We start from the raw sequence: 21,771 nt of genomic DNA, 5'->3' as shown, positions 1-21,771 counted from the left end.
GTCTTTCTTGGTATTCTTTTTTTTTTCTTCCCCCTCTGTTAGACTGATAATTTTCTATAGGACAAAGAAATATTTAGTCTGGTTACTTTAATATTTTTTCCTGTCTGGACTGATTGTGTGTTCATTTTGCATAGTTAGTGATTAACTGATGCATGAAAGTCACATATAATATTAACACAAGCTAGCACAAAGTAAAATAAAAATTTTTTTTCATTGTTTTAAAACTTGATATCTAAAGTGAGCTCCTTTTATCTGATATTTAAAAATTATGTGAGAAAACTACAGAGTCTGAATGCAAGACAAACATATTTGAGATAAACAATTTTTCCCTCTAATCTTTATGGCCTCTAAGAAACAGGAGGAGAGCATGATTTGATTTGTGGGTGAAACAGGAAACATTCTAGGAAGCTGAATGTGAAAAGAACACAGAGTGGACGGTCTGAAACCTGCAGTTATCTGCCTATAGTCATTATAAATGTGTCATCTGCGTGTGTGATAAAGACCCATAACATTTTGCAGAAGTGCCTATTATGCACCTGTTGTGATTTTGCATTTTACAGTGCCAATTCCTCACATGGTGCTTAGATCTTTAAAAATAATATGGATTAAATCAGTGCTCCATGTTGAAACATTCCCACTATCAACTAGGATGAGCTGGTAGGCATGGTCTCCATACATAAATTGTGAGTTCCAGGAATAACTTATTTTTAAAAAATATTAGTATTTCCTTTAGTTCCAAAATCAATCTCCTGATTAATCTTTGTTTATAATTTATTAGTCCAGAGTTTTTCTTGGTCATCTTTTATATTTGAAACTTCCATTACAATAGAGCATATAGCAGACAGTACACAGACTTGACTGAGGCATAGAACAAGAAATCTGCTATCGCTCTCTGTGTTGTAACACCAATGTTTCAGGTGTTTGACTGCTGCAGGGGAATCTACAACCTTACCAAAAGCTTGTATGCTCTAGAGACTATACACCAGCCGCAATTTTGTTTTATACACTCTAGGAGGTGGGAGAAAAATTCAACTTGTCATCCTTCACTTACAAGTAACTTCTTTATCATTTTTGTAATTCACTGTGTAGAATCAGTTCTGATAGTGTCTATGCCTTTTGAAAGAATAATGGAAATGCAATTGTGCAAAAGTCACTCCTTTCAAAAAAACAACCCAAATCAACAGTAACCTCCCTACAAACAGAGGCTGAAAAGGAATTTGGGGTCCTTCATTTTGTACTTGAAGAAAAAATCATCAGTATGGGTGGGGAAGGGGAAAGTTCAAGTAATGATGTGCCTTGGGGGCATGAATTTGTGTTCTATTCTCTTGGGAGAGCCTTAATACCTTGATTGTTAATTATTCTGTGGTTTTATAATTTGCTAACAATATCTTCAGATTCTGGGGTCCGCAGAAAAGCTATTCCCTCTCAAAGTGCTCATTTCAGTCACTACCCCATTCCATGAACATCTGTTGCAGGTCACAAAAGTAAAATGCTTCCCAGGGGTCCCATAGGCAGTTCCTAGGCCCTTTGTGACTCAAAAAACATTTCTAATGGTCTATCAATATAACTTTTTATAAATTTTATTATTTTATCATTTATGCGAGTTCTAGGTGTTAGAAAACATTGATTATGCACATTGTCCAGTCTATTGAGTAGAAATGGATGAACAATGTTGGAATTAACCACCTTGGTGGGTTCTTTTTTTAATTGGAAGAATGAAATTGCAAATTAATCTCCATAACTATGATTTTGGAGTGCTTTAACCATTGACTGAAGTAAAAAGAGAGGAAGTGCTGGAGTGGTATGCTTTTTTTCTCTTTTGTCCTTTTCATTTTGAAGGAAGGTGGCAGTTGGCACCGTAGGTTTGCAAGAATTGATCTGATGGTGTTGCAAAGGCCATGTGCTCTGGACTGAATCCCTTCATCCTCCATCTGCCTTTCCTCTTGATTGACTCCAGGATGGTGCAAACATGAACCAGAGGCTGAGTCACTCAGTCTTGACAAAAATGGGATCCTCTGTACGATCAAATGCAAGCCTTAGGTCTGGGGAACTTTGCTGTGGAAAAGAGTTGCACCTCGGAAGTTAGTGACAGCAAGGCAAGTAGTCTGAGGACCTCAGTTCTGGACTTGTAAATCCCACTTTAATCCTACTTCTAAATATAGAATCCTTTTGTGGATTTGGGCTTAAGTGATTTCCAGCAAGAAGGAAAGTTCAACACTGAAATTGATTTTATTTAATGAGCTTGTGTAATTTCAATTACCAGATGTTTTTTAACTTGTGTTAGATGTCTGTCATGACAACTTTATATACAGCAGACTGTCTTGGAGCAGGAGTTGATCAGGATAGGATCTTATGGTCACTTCTACCCCTCCTTTCTGTAATCTACACTTAGAACAAAGCATTAGCTGTTCTTCTGTGCTGGTCTGCAAGGTTTGTGGTTGATTTTTTTCTGTGGAATGAAGGTTGAAAATAAAAAAAAATCTACTGAGCATTATTGTTGGTCTCTTAAGCTTTGAAGTCATAAAGCAAGCAAGGCTGTCATAAAATTGATCTGAAGACTATTTCACTGTTTACTGCAGGAGACTTGTTCCATCCTGATTTATATGCTATGAAGTTATGCTAAGGTGTATTCCATGCTCCAGAGAAAAGCCACTGAGACCAATTAAGTTCTCTGGATTAATGAACATGCAACTGAGAATGGAATTTGACTCATTGACTTCTCTGGGACTGCATAAATATGAATTGGGAAAAGTTTTGTTCATACAAGTGCGGTTGAATCCAATATTTAAATGCATATATCGTTGAATACAAAAATACTGTGCAAGATCACTAGGCTAGGAGCTACTACTGTAGAATGAACAAAAACTACTGTAACTGTGCCCATTGTCTGCAGAAAATTCTTAGCAGGTTTGCTTGCTTTTCTTCCTGCAAAATATGGTCTTAACTAAATGTTATGTCAAATGTGTCTCCCTCAACATACTTCCTTGAAATTCTATGAAAGAAAAAATTGTATTTAATAAGGGGCTGTGGTTCACAAGTTATTTAGAATGGGAAGGAAAACAGAAAAATTTTTGACCACCTGTCCAAGAGTAGCATTGAAAGGCAAACTGCTGTTAATGGTACAGTCAGGATAAATGAGATTGGAGTACTGGCTATTGTCCTTAAACTGTAGCACTGTTGTCTTGTGTTTGTCAGGTAGCAGGAAGTGAGAAGTATTTAGCCTGATCAACAATTGATTTGATAGAGAAAGGTACATTTGCAGCTTAGTTGGCAGCATTCTGAGTTAGCAAATGTGATTTGGGTCATTTGAGTTCTGCTGCTGGTCTCTAACAAGGAAAAAACTTGTCTGTGACCATTTTAGTTGCTAGAAATTCGTCACAGTCTTTAAAGTTTCTTTGTTGTCTTAAGAATGCTGCATTTAAAGAAGTGATTAAAAATTAGTTCATACACAAATATACACATTTTAAACCTGGGACCTAGGTGTCTGGTTTTTGTATGCCAGTGAGCTAACCTAAGTGCTAGAATTGATGCGAGATATGTTCTGCTATAGTTCCCTATCTTGTATAGTGCAGGATTGAGCCTATTAAGAACTTTAAAATTTCAGGATGTGTTCCTTAAAGATAAATTCTTGAGATGTGCTGACTATAACCATCTTCCATTTTAATTAACTATAAAAAGTAATGGAATTATTTAAAAGTGGTACCATTTTCCTCCTACAGTGGAATTCAAATAGCTAAATATTCTTTCCATCTCTCTGTGGTGGAATGACCCTGACTGGAAGAGAGATGTCCACCAAAACTGCTCTATCACTTAGCTGGATAGAGGAGAGAAGGTTCATGGATTGGGATAAGGACAGGGAGAGATCACTCACTGTTACAGTCCAGGGAAAAACATACTAGACTTTGGGAAATTAGTTTAATTTATTACCAATCAATCAGAGTAAGGTAATGAGAAATAAAATCAAAATTTAATTTTGATTAATTAAATCCCCCACCCCTTTCTTCTTCCTGGGCTTAACTACCTCCTCCCCACCAGCTGGCACAGGGGGAAAGGGAATGGTCATTGTGGTAAGTCATCACTTTATTGATCCCACTCCTTCCTCTTCAGCGGGAGAATTCCTCACACTCTTCCCCTATCCAGCATGACCTCCCTCCCATAGGAGACAGTTCTGTATGATCTTCTACAATATGTGACTTTCTCATAGGCTGCAGTTCTTCACAAACTGCTCCAGCGTGGGACCCCCACAAGGGCACATGTTCTGCCAGAAAACCTGACCCAGTGCAGGCTCCTCTCTCCAAGGATCCACATGTCCTACCAGGAGCCTGCTCACAGCCTCCTTTGGACATCCACCTGCTCTGGTATGGGGCTCCTCTATGGCCTACAGATGGATCTTTACACCACCTTGGACCTCCATGGGCTGCAGAGGCACATCCTTCCTCACCATGGTCTTCACCATGGGCTACAGGTGGTTCTCTGCTCCACCACGGATCTTCATGGGCTGCAGGGACACAGCTGCCTCACCACGGTCTGCACCACGGGCTGCAGGGAAATCTCTGCTCCAGCACCTGGGGCACATTCTCCCCTTCCTCCACTGTCCTTGGTGTCTGCAGAGCAGTTTCTCTCACATATTTTTAGTCCTCTCTTCTTTGGCTGTAGATGCTGTTGTGCAGGGTTTTTCCCCCCTTTGTAACTATGTGTGTCCCAAAGGTGCTACATCCCATTGATGGGCCTTGGCCAACAGCAGATCCGTCTTGGAGCCAGCTTGTGTTGGCTCTGTCAGATGTGGGGGAAGTTCTACAAGCTTCTCATAGAAGCCAATCCTTTAGCCCCACCCCACTACCAAAGCCTTGCCTCACCAACCCAACACAGTCTCTGTGATTTTTGACTGAGAATCACTTCATATCTTCCCCTCCATGTGTTCCTGAGACACCCAGCCTTCTTGTGTTGTTGCGTTTTTTAAACAGCCTAATGATAAATTACTGTTTGTCTGAGAGTGTATTTGCTGAATTCTTTACAAACTTTGGTTACACAAATAGTGATGCCATGATGCTGAATCCATTGTGAAGAGAGTGAAAATTAAAACTTTGCAAACTGCAGTACTAGCTGAGCACTGCTAACAGAGATGAAAGAAAGCCCTGTTTAGACTTTGAACACTTTTTCTGCAGTTGCAATGAGATTCCTTGGACTAGTGCAGTCCCTCTTTTCCACAGCACTGCACTATTTTGTGACTGGACAAGGTTATGCTCTAACTAGATGGATTCCACTTATGCTTGAACAGATACCAGCCAACCGATAAAAGTGCAAAATTTTGTATGATGACCTTGGAGGCATGAGATTGTCTCTTCAATTTCTGAGATGTACAAGTTCATTTTCTAGCTAGGCCTTTTACCCCCCAGCCTCCATGTCTTCATTGTTACTCTGTCCTAATGCTACTTGCAAATGCTGGTGTGCTTCCCTCAGGACACCTTTCTGCCTTGTGCTTGCTGTACATCTGTAATTAAAGGTGTGAGTATGATTCCTTCCTTCTTATGCATACTGTATCCACTTCCCAAGATTGTGTAATCTCACTTACTGGGTTACAGAGATGATGCTGGAAATGATGTGTGTTCTTGCATAGAAAAGCTAGCAGGAGCCTGAGCGGTTGAAGTAGGGAAATAGATTAATTAGTTAGGTCATCCAGTGAGCCTCCTGGCCAATGCAAGGTAGTCCCCTACTCATTTGCTATTACTTTTTTTCATCTAAATTTAGCCACTCCCGAAAGATAGGACTTCTGCCATTACTGCTGGAAGACTATAACAGGTTAATACATCTCACACAGAAGAAGTTTTTCATGATGTTCAGTGTAAATTATTTCACAGATGAAATATACCTTGCTGTCAGGGACCAGCCTAAATTTTCACTTTCTTAATTTCATCCCATTACTCCTCGTTATATCCCTTGTACCAATCTAAATAATTCATCACCCTTCTTAATGTTTATACCCTTCAAATATTCATAGGCAGTTATCACATCTCCGTTTAGTCAGAACTTAGCTGAGCTGTATGTATTTAGACCTTTTAGTCTTTCTTCATAAGAAAATCCTTCTACATGAGACTGAGGGCCTGATCCTCAAAGGTATGTAGGCGCCTGTCATTGACTTCAATGGAATTGTGACCTAGATATTAGTACCATTAGGCAGCAAGTTTTTTCTCCTCTCTGAATTACTACTAATTTGGCAGTATTAGATACTTAGAGGTACAGAACTGAAAGTGATATTCCAGGAGCATTTTGGCCAGTTTTCTCTGGTTTGCTGGGTCCTGTATCACCTCAGTATGAACATCCTCCAGGTTGTGTTGCACCTCTTGCTCTCATACAGCACTGGAAATTTCTTTCTATGGTAGTGTTCAGTATTGCCCTTACTTGCCTTCTGGACCTCTACATTCCATATTTTTTACTAGTGAATTTGCTATTCTGTGTGTGTGTGTACATATATTTCTTTAGATGTATACATATATAAAAATATTGGTACTTACTGCCCATCGTCTGAACATAGATGAAAACTAAGAGGCTCTGCCAAACATTAATCTTTATATCGCTACACTATACAGTTTTCCAGCTTCATATGGTAGCATTAATCACTACTCTTTGTTTACAGATTTTTTCAAGCAATTTATTGTCCACGTAATTCTGCTCATATCCAAGCCAATTTGAATTAAGATTGTAAGGCAGAATCCCTATATCAAATGCTTTACTAAAATCCAGCTACAGTAAATCTAGTGCAGGACATATTTAATTGTTCTCAGTGGTCTCTCAAGTCCCTGGGTATGAGTTTTTGTTTGAATCTTCCATTTTTGGCTTGTGCAGTATGAATTGTGACTGGTGGTTATGGTTTCTTGGGCTACCACAACTGGAAAAACTCTCTCATTCCAGTTAGAAACTGAAATAGTCATCCCATGTTTGGGTCCAGGCTGTACTTAAATTTTGTTAATGTCAATTTCTACTACCTCGAAAGAGTTTGGACACACAGGTGTAGTCTGGAAGCAGTCAGAGCTGAACAGATAAGCACACTAGTGGTAATGATGATATCTTTTGTGGGCTTGATATGAAATATGTTTAGGTTTTATTCTTTTAGTCCCTTTTGTCTAAATTAAAAAAATAGTTAAAGCAAATATTTTTAAATTAAAAACAAGTACTATGTAAATGTCTAAAAACAACTTTGTTTCTGAGTAGATAAAACTAATAACCATAATTTAATGAACTCTAGGGAGATTTCTTGGCTATATCAAAGTTTTGTCTGAGTAAATAGCTTTTACACAACTCCCATTTTGCATCTGGCAAACATGAAATCAACTCTTGGAACCTGATAGCATTATTTTAGGTGCCACAGTCTTGGTGCAGAGTGATGCTATGTCACAGTCTGTATATCACCCATAAGTCTGCCAGACTGAACTGTCTCTCCTTTGCTTGTTTTTATGACAGTGTTTGGGTGGTGGATTTGGGATTTTTGCCTGATAGGGCTTGATGCTTGTCAAGTCTGTAAAAAAAAAAACAAGACTTCAAAATATTACGTGGTAGTAGCACCAAATTTGAATGAGTTTCTTAAGGCTGACTTAGCTCATCTATGCAATTTTTCTGGGTGACCTTGTTTTATTGTAGGGAGCACATTTCTCGTTTTAGCATTCAATACAACATATTTATCATCTTCCATCTCTCACTATTTCACATTTGCTTATTCAGAATCTCTTGACATGGATTGTCATCTACAACAAAAATATTTTAGTGAAGACCCATTTCAATTTTCTACAGAGCTGCTGGGCACTATTTTGTGTCTTATACACCATTGCCTTCCAGAGGTAGAGAATTTCAGCTTCAGTCTTGCAAGACTGGCTTCTTGTTAGTTTTGTGATTTTCTGGCACCACAATAATTCATTGCATGAATTCTTCTGTTGCTTAAACTACTACCTAAAAAGTAGTATGCCTAAGTGATGCAACTGTGCGTATATGTCCTACTACAGATGCCCACACTCTGCCTCTTTCTTTGTGACCAGTGCCATGTGAGGGACAATTTTAAGTTACATTGTCAAAAAAAAGCTTTTGACAGTGTAAAACCTGGTCTTCCCTGGCAGTGTTGGCCTTATAGCTCTCCTGAGGAATCTTTTTAAGCGTAGGCAAGCCACTTCTGTGTGACCTTTAGCTGAATCAAAGTGAACAATACAGAAAACAAAACTCAGAAGCTTCTATGAAAGAGTAAGCACTTAGCTGCGCTGCATGCTGGCTTGGACCAAGCTGGATCATTCAGACTTGGGGAATGAGGAATTTTTTGTTTGTTTTTTGAAACAGTAAGCAAAGCAAACAGGAAAGGAATAGCAGCTCCTAAGACTGATGTTCTAATACTTAATATCCACTTTTTTCTATTAAAATTTTATACCTCAGAAAATGTATAGTGCTGCAGAATCAGGTCCATCAGTGTTCCTCTGACAGCTTGTAATGATTTAAAAACAATACCAACAGAGATGAAGTGTTCAGGAGTTAAGGGAATAAAAAAATCTCACACATTTATAACTTTAAAAATCACTAAGATTAACTTATTGAAAAACCCAATTTATTTCAATGTTATATTTTAAACTATGAAAAAACCACTATATCTTTCCAAAATGTGATTAATCAAATGGTAATTTCTTTTCTGTATAGGAACAGAAGATTTGAGTTTTGATTTCATTAGGCTATTTTCTTTTACTGATTTGAATACAAAACTTTCAAATCTAATAAAATAGGAATGACTGTAAGATGATATACTTTCTACTCTCTTATTAGAATAATAGCATTAGTTTCTTTAGTTCTAGGAAATGAATAATGACACTAATTATCGATCTTGTGACAGGTTAAGAAGAATATTATCTCAATACATACTAGTCAGCTTGACCTTTTATTGACTTGACCTTTAGCTTCTCTGAGAAAGAAAATTAGGACACCTACCTAGCTTTGTGCTGTGATTTTGAAATTCTGACATGGTTTGGATTCTAATTTTGATATTGGTAAAACAGTAATCTGTCAAATCATTAATCTGTACCAGTAACACAGGCAGATAGAGTTGAGACAGGCTTGGTCAATAAGCAAGGATAACATGTCTTTTGGGGGGAGGTTTTTTTTTGGTTGATTTTGTTTTATTTTTGTTAAGTTTCACCCTTTTTTTACCTCTCCCTCTTCTCTTATTTTTTTTTTAAGAAAGAGGTCCTTTAGCACAGAGGACCTGAACACAGGAATAAGCAAGCTTTCCAGTACAACAGTGTGGGCTGGTTAATGTTGTCTGTATTTCAATCCCTGCTTCCACTATGCCCAAACATATATTTTCTTGCTTTCTTGTGGAAAAAGCTAATCTTGTTTGGGATTTGATGCAGCAAATCTACTAGAAAGCCAGTTTAATAAAAATAAGTTCTATGTGAAAAAGATGTGAGTCTGCAAATAATGGAGTATTAACTAGTACAATCTAAAAGATTTTGTCATTAAAAAGGTACCTAAGTCTCTCTTACCCTCCTTGTAGGTCTTGTGGTAATGCCAAGGTCTCTCATCTATCTATATGCCTGTCTGTCTGTCTGTCTATCTATTTATCTATCTATCTGTATTTCTCCATTTTTCTGCTATCAGAGAGGAGATAGATAAGTAGGGGAGGCATGGTGGAGCAAGTTACACATCTCCTTATGTGGGAAAACAGAGAGTTATGAAGACAAGTGCGTGTGCCCTTGTGGGAAGGGCCACATCTCCTTGAGAACATCTGAAGCTGTGTTTTAGTAAGAGAATGCCTACAAAACTGAAGTATGAAATTGGTCCAAATTGAACCATGACTAGATTTGGGGAAAAACATATTGATCAAGTCTGTTTTTCATGAAATATGTAGACTTTCCTCTACAATATGCATAACAGTCACAAAAATAGCGTTAGTCTTGTTGACCTCTAAACCTGATCTGTGTTAACAATGAAAGGTTATTCCTGCTATCAGTCTTTCATCTGAAAGAGCAGAGGATCCTGTGACTGATGTGAAGGTTACAACCCTACTGACAAACAGTCTGATGCCTTGGGATAAATACTCTCTTTCGTGGTTCGCCCTCTTAAAAACCATGGCAACCTCACACATGCACAACTCCAAGCAAATAAACAAATATATTCATGTGAAAAGACAGTGAAGTTGCAAAAAAACCCCTTGAAATGTGCGAAAACTAGAAAATGTCAGAATTAATCTGTTAGTACAACTTTGGTGCGCTCCAGTACACACATGCCTAATATAGTGGCCTACTTGTGTGTTCAAATACTACCCTTTTCTTAGGATTTCTGACTTGTGTTTAAAATGGGCCTATCTAAAAGAGAGATGAGGAAAATTCAACAAAGGGCATAATTCCCCAGAAGTGTTTTCCCTTGATGTCTATATTCTTTTAAGTGTGCATAGTGAATCAGATAGGCAGCTGCAAGGAGAGGAATTATAGCTTCTTGGGTTCTATCCTTGAGTATCAGGCTGTTGAAATGGACTTTCTTCCTCCTTCTGCCATAGGAATCATGTACGATGTTAAGTGAGGGATTTAAGATCATTCTTGTCACAGCTGGCAAGGACTTTTCCACCATAGTTTCTTGGATACCATTAACAGTATCTAAAATGCGAACACCTTCAGCTGAATTTCTCGGAGTTGTGCTCTGGACATAAGTGATGGTGTTCAGTATTGGGCACACCAAAAAAGGAAAAAAAAAGACAATGTGAAGTCTAAAGTCAGGTAACTTTTGTTCTTGATAAATTTGTGCTGTTGTTGCCCATCTTCAGAATGGAACGGATGCTTCTGTTTCCCTTGAAGGCTGTGAAGGCTTCTGTTTCCCTTTCAGGCCTTGTCATGTAGAGTACCATAGAAAAGGCAAGGGAAAATTAATCATTCTGTTTTAGGAACAAAGAGACAGACCACATAGTGTGAACATACACCACAGTAACAAATGAATGACTGTTCAATCTGTCCCCCCATTGACCAAAACATGGATCCTGCAGAAATATTAAGGCCACTGGCACTGAGAAATGTAGCAGAAAAGCTAAGGAACAGGAAGCTGAATGAAGTTACATATAATCATATTTCTGCCACATAACTATATTTTGTAACATTTTCACAGTTTTCCCTGCAACCTTACAATTTTTTGCCAGTGATAGACAATGCAGTAGGACTTCCTCTAAAGACCTGACTTCCCCAGGGGTTCTTGTAAGCTGTAACTGAGACTGAGATGACTTGAAGTTTTCAATTTCTAGACATTCAAATTGGATCCAGTGACAGAGTTAGAAATGAAATATTATGGATTAGCAGACCATAGTACTGAGTATTCCATAAGAATCACTGCAGGCCTTCTGTGTTATTTCAGATAAAGCTAGAAAAATCTTTTCTTGGGAAAGTTCATTTTGGTACTGAGAAATGTTTTTTCAGGCTTATTGCAAATAGTGGAAGGGAACTTAAGACTATTTCTTTACCTTTTCTTTTGCGTACATGCATAACCAAAATCCACCACTAAAATTATGTTATGAGAAGAACTTTTGGAGCTGTGTGTGTAGCAGCATTAAAGACCTCATATGACCTGCTCACACAAGAACTTCTCTGCATGGTTTTTAATACATCTGAACTTCTGACAGTTGGTTTGAAAAACAACAAAAAAAAAAATTAACATGTAATACCACAATCAGGAGCATTCTGGACTTAATAACTTCTATTTCATGGTGAGGAATTTCAAACAAGCAAATTTCAGCCAGAAAAAGATGGAATCCATTTCCTATATAATGCTGTTGCTTCCATACCTGTTCACTCTTTCCTGGGATTTTCCAACTGTGACAGCTTATCAGCAGGAGTACCCACCAACCCAGGCTAAATAAACACCTTATGGATTATTTCAGCTATACTTAGCCTGTGGTGTCCTTATTCTTACAGGGCAATATTTTACTCTGCTGGTGGTGCTACTGAGTTTCGTCAGCATTCTCAGACTCTGTGCAGTATTCCTGCTTTAGGTCAACAGAGTTTGCTCACCAGTTCTCCCCATTATTTATACTCCATGTGTTTTTTAACCTTGGGCATCATTTAATCAAAACCAACACAACAAAAAAAGTGAATAGTGAGCAGCAAATGCTCACTACATCAAATTGTGCTTTTTATCTGTTCTAAGTTTGGCAATTGTGTTTTATCCACGGCGTAATACCATAAGAAGACAGAAAGTTCCAGAGATATAACAAAAATAATGCAGTAGTATCTTTTTACCTGGCTTTTTAATCACAGGAGATTTAGTGTTTTGGAAAGGTGGACTTTTGGAAGTTTTGCAATTAGACAAAACAAATTGTTTAATAATTGTATTTCTTGGATGGTTTAAATTTCTGTTAGCATTGGAGGAAGAACAGTGCATACAAGTCAGATGCTGACAAGTTTATTTGATGAAGTATAGGACCTGTCTGCAACAAGAGTTCTACAGTTACCAGTAGGATAGGCAGGAGCAGGAGGAAGATCATCTTTCGCATCCTGGCAGAGATACTGCTCTACCAACAGAGTTATGATAAAGAATTTTCCTAAGCTGTTCCCAGCATTTGGTTGCAGGAGTAAAGCAATCTAAAAGGATGGCTGTCAAGTAATATCAAATAAGATTCCTGTGGAAATATACACAAAATATTTCATGTGGGGAATAAGCAGTTTATATGTGCATAGTAGAAATGATGGAGGGTAGATCTAATGGTTAGATTTTTGTTAAGGCAGTTTGCTTTTAACAGGGTTTGTGCAAAAATCTTCATTGGTATAGATCTGCAGACTGTCATAATCTTGGCCTTGGCTCCTCAGTGGGAAGCTGAGAATGTTGGAAGTGACAAGCGATGAATGTGGAAACAGTCTCACATTTAGAAATATCTCAATATTTAGAACCTTTTTGTATGTGAATTAGTTACCAAAAGTAAGGGTTTGATACTTACTCTGTTGCTTACTAGCTTATTTTCCTAAGTAGTGAAATCCTCAGCTTACACTTTTTAACACTCCTGTCCCATGATGTGCGCTCAGTGTTTCTGCCTTAATCCATGCCATTTTGGGTTTTGATCTCTTCTCCTTTCTGCCTCTTCCTTTCTGCCCATCATCAGCAAACAGCTGCTTTGCAGAACTTAGAAGCACACTGAACTTTTGAACTGCTATCTACGGCTGGTTATCCAACTTCCTAATAAGGCAATTCCTGTCCAAAATACTCCTGTTGCTCCTTTTGGTGTCCTAGCTTAGATAAAGTAATCATTAGTAGTGGTGTGAATCACTTTGGTATTTTCCTGTGAATGTATTGGGAAATACATATTAAATACATTACATCCACATGCGTAGTATGAATTTTATCTCCAGGTCACTAACTCCCAGGCCTATCTCCTGCTTCCCTTGGGGTGGGAAGCCTTGTAAGCCAATTAGTGATAACACATAAGCCTCAGCCCCGAAGAACATTGTTCATTTTATTACTTGTGCTGTGCTGAAAAAGGGAGGATGCTACTGGATGATAAAGTGCATGGAAGCAGAAGAAACACTTGGCAGTCGAAGAAAGCTTCAGTAATGCTCAGACATCCTACTACAAGGCCATCCTGCAATCACACATTACATGTCCCTGGTCAAACCATCGCTGAATGAGTTTGAGAAACACCCACAAGACAAATTTTAATATCTATATATAGAGAGATAGATATGTAAGAGGTCTAACTGGCTCCATGGGACTCATTGAAGGAAGGATTGTGCTATGGCTGCCCTCTGGCCCTGAGCCAGTGCATTGAAAAATTATATCTGCCTGGTCTCAGCAATCTGGGTAATAAAATGTTGATTGTACTTTGTTCCTGGAAATGCACTCCTGAAAACGCTTGGTCTAGTTACACAGAGATTCATCATTTGTATTCTTTTATCAAAACGTAGGGGGTTACGCTGTTGCATAACTTTGCATTCTGCTGGGGTTTTAGCACTGTTGGAAGCTGGCTGCTGAAATAATTTCCTCAGAATAGAGTGGAGTAATAAAATACCTTTTGTGAATGGGGGAGGGGAAAGTGGGATCCACAGCACAGAGAGATGTTCTAAATTGCAGAAATTAGAAATAAATTATTCAAAAACAGTCGTATTTTTATGGCACTGTAACCCCTTCTCCTGCTGGGGCTTCTTAGAAAAGCCTAGAAATAAGAAATGGTGTGGGATACAAAATGACAAAGGCCAGACAAAATGTTCACTGCTGAGATGAAAAACTAGGCTTGGAGATTAACTTGCTCTTTGAAACCTCTTTCTTCTTACAGAAATAACAGTAGCACAGGCTCAGTGGCCCTTTACCCTTACTGAAACCGAGTGAGTTAGAGCACATCAGGGACCCACAGTAACTTTCCAAGCACACCCGTCTCAATACAAATTAGCCACTAATTACTCCAAAACACTGACTTTCTATATCAAAACGTGTGTGGGAGTTCAGTTAACTCATGCCCCTTGTGTATATAGTAATGATGTCTCAATTACATGTGTATGTGTGTCTGAGGGATGCATGAACACCCATTAATGTTCCTACGCACTTCACTTGTGTTTATATACTAACAGCATACATTTATTCCAGCACTTGTTAGTGGTTTGTTTGTTAGCTGGTCATTATGCCTGCCCCTGTGTCAGCATTCAACTGATATTCCAACAGGGGCCTATGGGGTGTTGGTCTGTCTCAGTTACAAATGTAAAACCAAGAGCTTGGATATGTGAAATGCACTGGGAATCTTTAGGTGCAACATGAAATGTTACTCTTGATCTTCCATGATATTTGCAGTAGAAAGTCTCCAAATTCCAGTGGTGTGAGCAACTTCAAGTGGAATGATTTGACTCTCTCTGGGGACAGGATCTTTGGGTTGCTCTTGATCAAGCCAGTACAGATAGTAACAGGGTGTATGCTCATCCTGTCCCTTCAGTGTAAGAGATAGTTGTATGTAGAATGGTGGACATTTGCTTGATGAAAAAAGAAGTGATTATGGGGGTGCTTGGGTTTCCAACCCTGATTACTGCATAAACCCATGATTAAGCAAAGCCACATTGGTCTAGTTCCCAACCCCCTGAAGCTGATCCACATGTGAGAGGATTTGGCCTGCAACACAGGCCCTGTGTTGCACTATGTTGCTGTATGCAATTGAACACACTGATGTGTAAAGACTCCAGACAAAGAGCTTTTTAAAGAGGATTTTTTAATGCAAAGCTATATAAAAGGCCAACCAGCCCAACTGGAGATGGTAAGACTCTGCAATATGCTGTCCTGGGATAATTTCAGCACTATGGTACATTTTTCTCTGAGAACTAAAGACATATTTTGAATTTCTTATTGCATATGGGAAGAAAAAAAGCTGGTATTGTTGTTGTGAATTGTATGTAATCCAATCTTGTTCTGCAATAGAAGCAATAGTTTTGTAGGATGAAGGACAAGGTTGATGTCTGTGCTCATGTAAGGTAAAGCTCTGCTAAAATTACTGGACTTCTGTGGTTCTAAAATTTGCCTGAGCTTCCTTCCAAAATCACTCATAAAGTTAGATTTCTGAACAGCAAACAATTTTGAAATCTAAAAAAATTAGAAAATAATGGATACATACATAGATGTTTTCATTTTCATTAACTGCCATAAGGATATGAAACTCAGCTCTTTTTTGTAGTACATATGGTAGCAAAATAAGTCTTGATGCAAAATACTAACTGTAATGCATTTCTCAAGTATGGTGACTATGCAAAAGAAATTAGGGAGTTTTATATTATAATGAATTGTTTGAATTTAGTGGTAAAATTGAACTTGACTAAGGCCCTAGTAGGTGGATTGGAATGTCTTCCCCAATATATTCCTAACAAATTGTTCTTTCCTACAACATTTTCCTTTATGACTCAGAGTCTCTAAAATGTGGTTTCAGGTGATGCTTCTACTTGCTTTGCTGATGGTTAAAATTAGGAAATTAAAAAAAATCCCCAAACTTCTCCATATCTAGGTATCTTAACATTTTTAAAATATATTTTAATTACAAGTAAATTCCCAATATTAATTTTAGATGAATGATTGTATAGTGACAGACAGCTGAGGGGTCCTGCACTTGGCTGTATTCCATTAAGACTATATGACTTGTAATTAGAAATGAGCTAATGCCAAAGCTGATCTTTTCCGAAGACTGAGTGTGTTCAGAGAGGAAGACTGTGTTTTAATTAAGAATAGAGTGGCCAGTAGCAAAGTTCATGTCCTCTATATATTGTAGCAGCATACCACTCAGCAAAACACATAAAATAGACTTAAGTTTTGCCAGCCTGACCACAGCAATTTATGTAATCTTAAGCAGACTTTGAATTTAGTGGGCCCTAAAAATATACTTAGAGTTTAGAAATGAAAATGTTTTTGCTGACTTTGGATATTAGGTTTTACAACTTTGGTTGTACTCTTTTTATTAAGCCTAATTTTAAATGAGGTGATATTGAAACATTTTTTCTGGGATTTAATAATACTCAACATTTTCATTAGGTTTTAACAAAGTCTTTAGAATTCCTCATCCTCCCTTTTAAAATCTGAATCACCTGATACTTTTCCAGCAAAGAATTTCGTGGACTCTAAGCAGTAAATAGGGTATGAACTGTCTATTGTAAGACTGTGAATTAGAACTCTTGTGATTTTGAGTGCCTATAGGTAGTGGAAGTGGAAGACACCCAAATCGCACTTATATCAAGGATTATAATGAGAGGAGGAGCTGGTAATGCTGATAAACTTCTTATGGTCTCCTGGATACATACTTATTCTTGTTTCTCTTCAGATGAATGCCATTATAATAAACCCTTTTGTTTACAACATCTCTTTTAATCCAGAAAGTATGTGAATGCATTCAGCATACTGTAGAGAGGGACATATTCATCTGTCACAGAAGTGCAATCACCTCTGAGGTGAAACATGGCACTGGTTCTTACAATAAAGAACTACTGATAGTCTGATTATTTCCCTTTTTTTTTTTTTAATCAAGATAAAGCCTCACCATAAATCAAGAACTACTTTTTCCCTTTTTCTTTCTTCCTGTGACTTCTTGTACTGTAACCAAAGTAGGTCTCTGTCCTTTGTCAGTGCTTATTTTTGAAAAGAGACTTTGAGTTAATAGTGAACATGCCATTTTGAACTTCAGCAAAGGATCTCAGTTTGCCATTAAATTTGTGCTACCAGTAGACACAAAGGGGGAGCAAAAATACCAGACAGTCCAGAGCATATTATGTTTTTCATGGCTGGAGGTGATGTGACAGTCTTCTTGTCATTTGACCATGAATTTAAAAATATTTGCCTGGAGCCAAAAGCCACCACCATACAGATTTCTCACTATGTTGCAAGATTTAGGCCACCAAGGCTATTATTTTATTAATGTGTCTTAGAGAGAAGCACTCCTTTGTAAACAGCCCTTGTCTTTTGAAAAGGCCTTTCTCAACTCCTATAATTTTTTGTGCATTGATGACAGAGCAGCCATTAAATCTGGGCAGAGATAATGCCAGGTGATAAATTCTTTTCCTCCTGACCTCATAAATCAATTGGCAGAACTGTACACTGCTTGGTGTAACAGTGTGCCATTTTTAATTTGCTACTACTGCAGCACAAACTAATTTTAGCACTTTAATGCTTGCTCTCTGATGCAGTTTGCAAAACTACTCCTAGTTGAAAGCAATACAATATTGGCTATATTTATTGGCCTTATACCAACAACTGACAACAAGAAAATCACAACTGATGCCAGTATTAGTGTTACTACCTCTAGGTACTAGTGAAAAAGATAGTTGTGTTTATAGTAAGATTTGTATCAAGTCACACTATGCTATTAATATTTAGTTTGGTTGTCAAAAGTCCCTTGCTGATACTTAGGGAAGAGAGGCAGAGATATCTCAAGTTTTAGTGGTCCTAGTTTGCCCAGGGCAAAGAAATCTAATTTTCAACTGGCATAGTTGTAGGTCAGGTTTCCTACATTACTATTTTCAGAGGTCTGTGTGATCTCATCTCTTGAGAAGTTTGTGGAAGAAATCCTCAGTGATCTATTTTCAGAACTCTTCTCTCATTTTTCCATTCATATTTGGAAAGGGCCAATGAAAGTGACCAAGGGAGAGGAGGAATATTTGTTTTCTATGCATAAGGAGTTCAAAAGATGTCACTTTGCTGCGTTTGCCACCTTACTTCTGCCTCCTGGCAGAACATCTTATAATGTCTTTGTGGTTTTGCAGTAGCTCTATCCCCTCAGCTCCTTGACCTCTTTGCATGGTGACTGCAGGGCCAGTAGTTTCAGGTGTAAGAATGGATCATGGACATATTCTGAAGTGTAGTGTGGAAGGACGGCCAAAGCCGTGAGTAATAGGAGAGCCAGACTTCCACTGCAAGAGGATGAGGCTTTAAACCAAATGAGAAGCCAACAACAAGGAAAATCAGAAAGAGGAGACATTAATATTTAATTTCTGTCATGTTTATTCCTTTCATTTTTTAAGAAAAGATTTGCTGTAATTTTTGTTTTTTAAATGAACTGCTCATAAAAACACCATGGGAAACTTCAGCTTAATATAAGAAAATCAGAGCAGGAGGGAGGGAGAAATGTGGGAGTCTGAGCAACAGAGGAATGATGAACATTGGGATGGAGTGCAGAGTCAAAGGTCTGAAGCTAGAAATGAGAGTAGTTGAGCAGTGGGCAGGTCCTTAAGAAGGGGTTGTATTCATGGAGAAGCAGGCAAGATTATATAAAATAAACAGGTAAGTAATTCCCTTCACATAAGGAGTGAAGACACAAACAGTGATAGCCTTGAGCTGAGCTGAATAGAATCAGCTTTGAGGAGGTCAATTTGAGGCAAATCCCCAAAAGAGCCATCACTGTAAAACAAGCATCTTGAGCTCTTAGTGTCAAAACAAAAAAGTTACCATATGCACAAACTTGTGTAAGCAGTTATGTTTTCTCATCTTTGGAACAGATACTAGCTCTCACATGTATTTGCAAGTTGTGAGTATCTTCCTATGGATTAATATTAAAGTCAATTAAGCATTAAGTACAACCTGTTATGTTAACAAAATGCTGCAGTGATATCCCACTTCCAGCTTTGGAGATATCTTTCTACTTACAAAACTTCAGGGTTACAATATCACCTGTGTGTGCACAGCTTATTGTGTCCTTGGTTGTAGAGAGAGAAAAAAATAATCCCTTCATTACAGCTGAGTGTTTCGCATTTGTAGGTGCCATATGATAAATTCTAGGTGTAAAATTATGTGGCTAAACAGAGCCTATGACTCATTGCTGGGGCTGAAAATACATTTTAGGGGTTTTTTAAAAAGGCACAAGAGTCTTTCTTTAGTGTCTACAGGGTGAGTCCATGCAGCCCTCTGTGATTCTTGAGTCTGTCTGTTTCCTGCACTTTGCTATATCTCTCTCTATATGATATCTGTCTATATTCACACGTGTAATTTTATTCTTGTTATATGTGTCTATGTTGTGTATAGGTATTTAACGTATAAGTGGTATTTACAAATATAAAATTTCTGTGTAGATTATCTCAATACATGGATTACACATAAATAACCCATCTTTTTCTACATACCATACTGTATATGTAGTGTATATATAGATACATTTGTATGTAGTATCTGAATATGGTCCTGAGCAGCTGGCTTTAGAAGACCTTGCCTGAGCAGGGAAATTGGACCAGATGACCCGGATAAAATTGATCTCTTCTGCCTTGACCTGTCATTCTGTGGTCTTTGCTTTTCACTTAGTGGTGGAATAATGCCCTAAAGGAAGAAGTTGAGTGTCAACTAAAATTAAAAAATCACAGTAATTTGGACAATGCTTTTTAGAAAGAGGTAATTTTCTTATTACTTTGGCCTGACTCACTATTAATTTTTACAGTTTTGGACTCCCATTTCCTTTTGTTATCTGGCATATCTTTTCCTATCAGTGATCCTTTTCTGTTCTAACTTCCTAGAGGTGGGTGGAAGAAAAACAGTAGGAAACAAAACAGTTTTCTGTAGCATCAAGGTCAGTGAATACCTTTTCTCTTCTTAGATATTTTTGTAGGCCTCACAAGAAGTGTTTTGCTGTGCTAACACTTCTGAGAACAAACTGCAGCTAAAGCATTCTTCAGCAGGAAATCAGGGAAAGTAGAATTGAGCAAGATTGTCTCCATGCCAGTGATATAATTGCATCATCATCTTCTTTTGCCATCTATCCATGTTCTTCAGGAACAATGTAGAATGAGCACTCAACAGCTTATGGTTATGTTTTGATGGTTTCTACTGGTTCATCCAAAACTGTTCCTCATTACTCACACTGCTTTTAATATGAAAGGAAATATGTGTGTTTTGCTACATTTCCTTTTTTTTAGAGTAGGCTAAGTTTTGTTGTTGACTTAAATACAAAGAGTGTCTGGCTTTTAGATAGAGTTTTGAATTTGAAAAGCCACAGTCTGATCTCCACTAGGTGAGCTCACAAGGCTCTTGAGTTATAGAAATGGCCCTCTAAGAAAGAAAATATAAAACAATGGAGATGGAGGGTAGCAGCACTGTTGTTAGGTTAAGCATGTGTTTGGGTTTTTAAAGTGTCCCACACAGGAAGTATTTGGACGGTAAAAAAGCAGCTGAGCTAATGGGAGGATAGGTGGCCACAAAGCCATCACAAACTCCAAAACTGAGCTAGAGAGGTTTATGTACTGTTAAAGTTAAAAGACATACTTGTAATTATGGTTCAGCCTAGAGCTGGGTCTCATAAACCTCCTTGTTCTTTACCCTGATACATGTCTAACCACTCATTTTGGTCAAAGAAAGGATCTGTCTTTAGCATCTCTGGCAATAGAGACAAAGAGAGACAGGAACTCCCTGCAGTGAAATTGCTAATATTTTATTCCAACATGAACTTGTTTTCACAAGAAATATATAGGACCCACTGGGATGCTTAGAGTATCAACATGTGTTCTGTTTTGTCAATTTAATTGTGTATTCTCTGTTATTTTTAGTCTTCAACTTGAACTGTAATTTCAAAAGGTGTTGATACAAGGGAGTAAACAGTGATGAGCAATTAAGGGTCGTTAACACAGAGTGACTTTGCTTTTGTGATACCAGTTGTATCTTTAGTTACTGTTGAAGTTCAGGCATCACTTTTTTTCCATCTTGCCTTTCAGACGGGGGCAAATTGATTGGTTTCCTTGGGAATTTTTCTCAGAGATCTGCGTAGGACAGGGTAAAGGAAATTAGGAAGGACAATGTCTGCTTCAGGTTACTTGCTCTGCAGCTGGAACAAGAGAGGACTAAGGAAAACAATGAACAGGCTGAAGGAAATCATGGGCAAGTGAGACTCTGGAAAGCACAAACATGCCTAATGCAGAAGGGAGGAATCTGCTCATTCAGTGTGTTTTGTGCATTACCTTACAAGTGTATTAGCTCTGAAACAAATGTAGGGGATGCTTCCTAAAAATAATATCAAGAGTAGTATTTGTGTCCTGAGGGTGTAGATAAAGCATATTCTACACAAAATAGTCTAAAAGCATATGGATCTGTTGTATTAGTCCCAATACAGTTGTCTGTACAGTTCCCAAATGAAAGATCACAGCCTATACCAGGACTAAATCGCAGGCTGGTTTTTTCAATAGAAATCTGTTTAATAGCAGCAATTTACTGTCAATGACAAGTAGGAGCAAATTTGCAGATAATCTCCTGAAATAGGCTCTTACAGATGACACAATTTCATATACAAGAGACATTGCAATTTGTAAGAACATCCTTAAAATGTTCTGAAAAGTATCTTAAAATATC

Source organism: Lichenostomus cassidix, chromosome 3 (assembly GCF_008360975.1).
Source record: "Lichenostomus cassidix isolate B80296 chromosome 3, HeHo_3.0, whole genome shotgun sequence".
NCBI lineage: Eukaryota > Metazoa > Chordata > Aves > Passeriformes > Meliphagidae > Lichenostomus > Lichenostomus cassidix.
The sequence above is the reverse complement of the archived record's forward strand: the minus strand, read 5'-3'. Positions refer to the sequence as shown.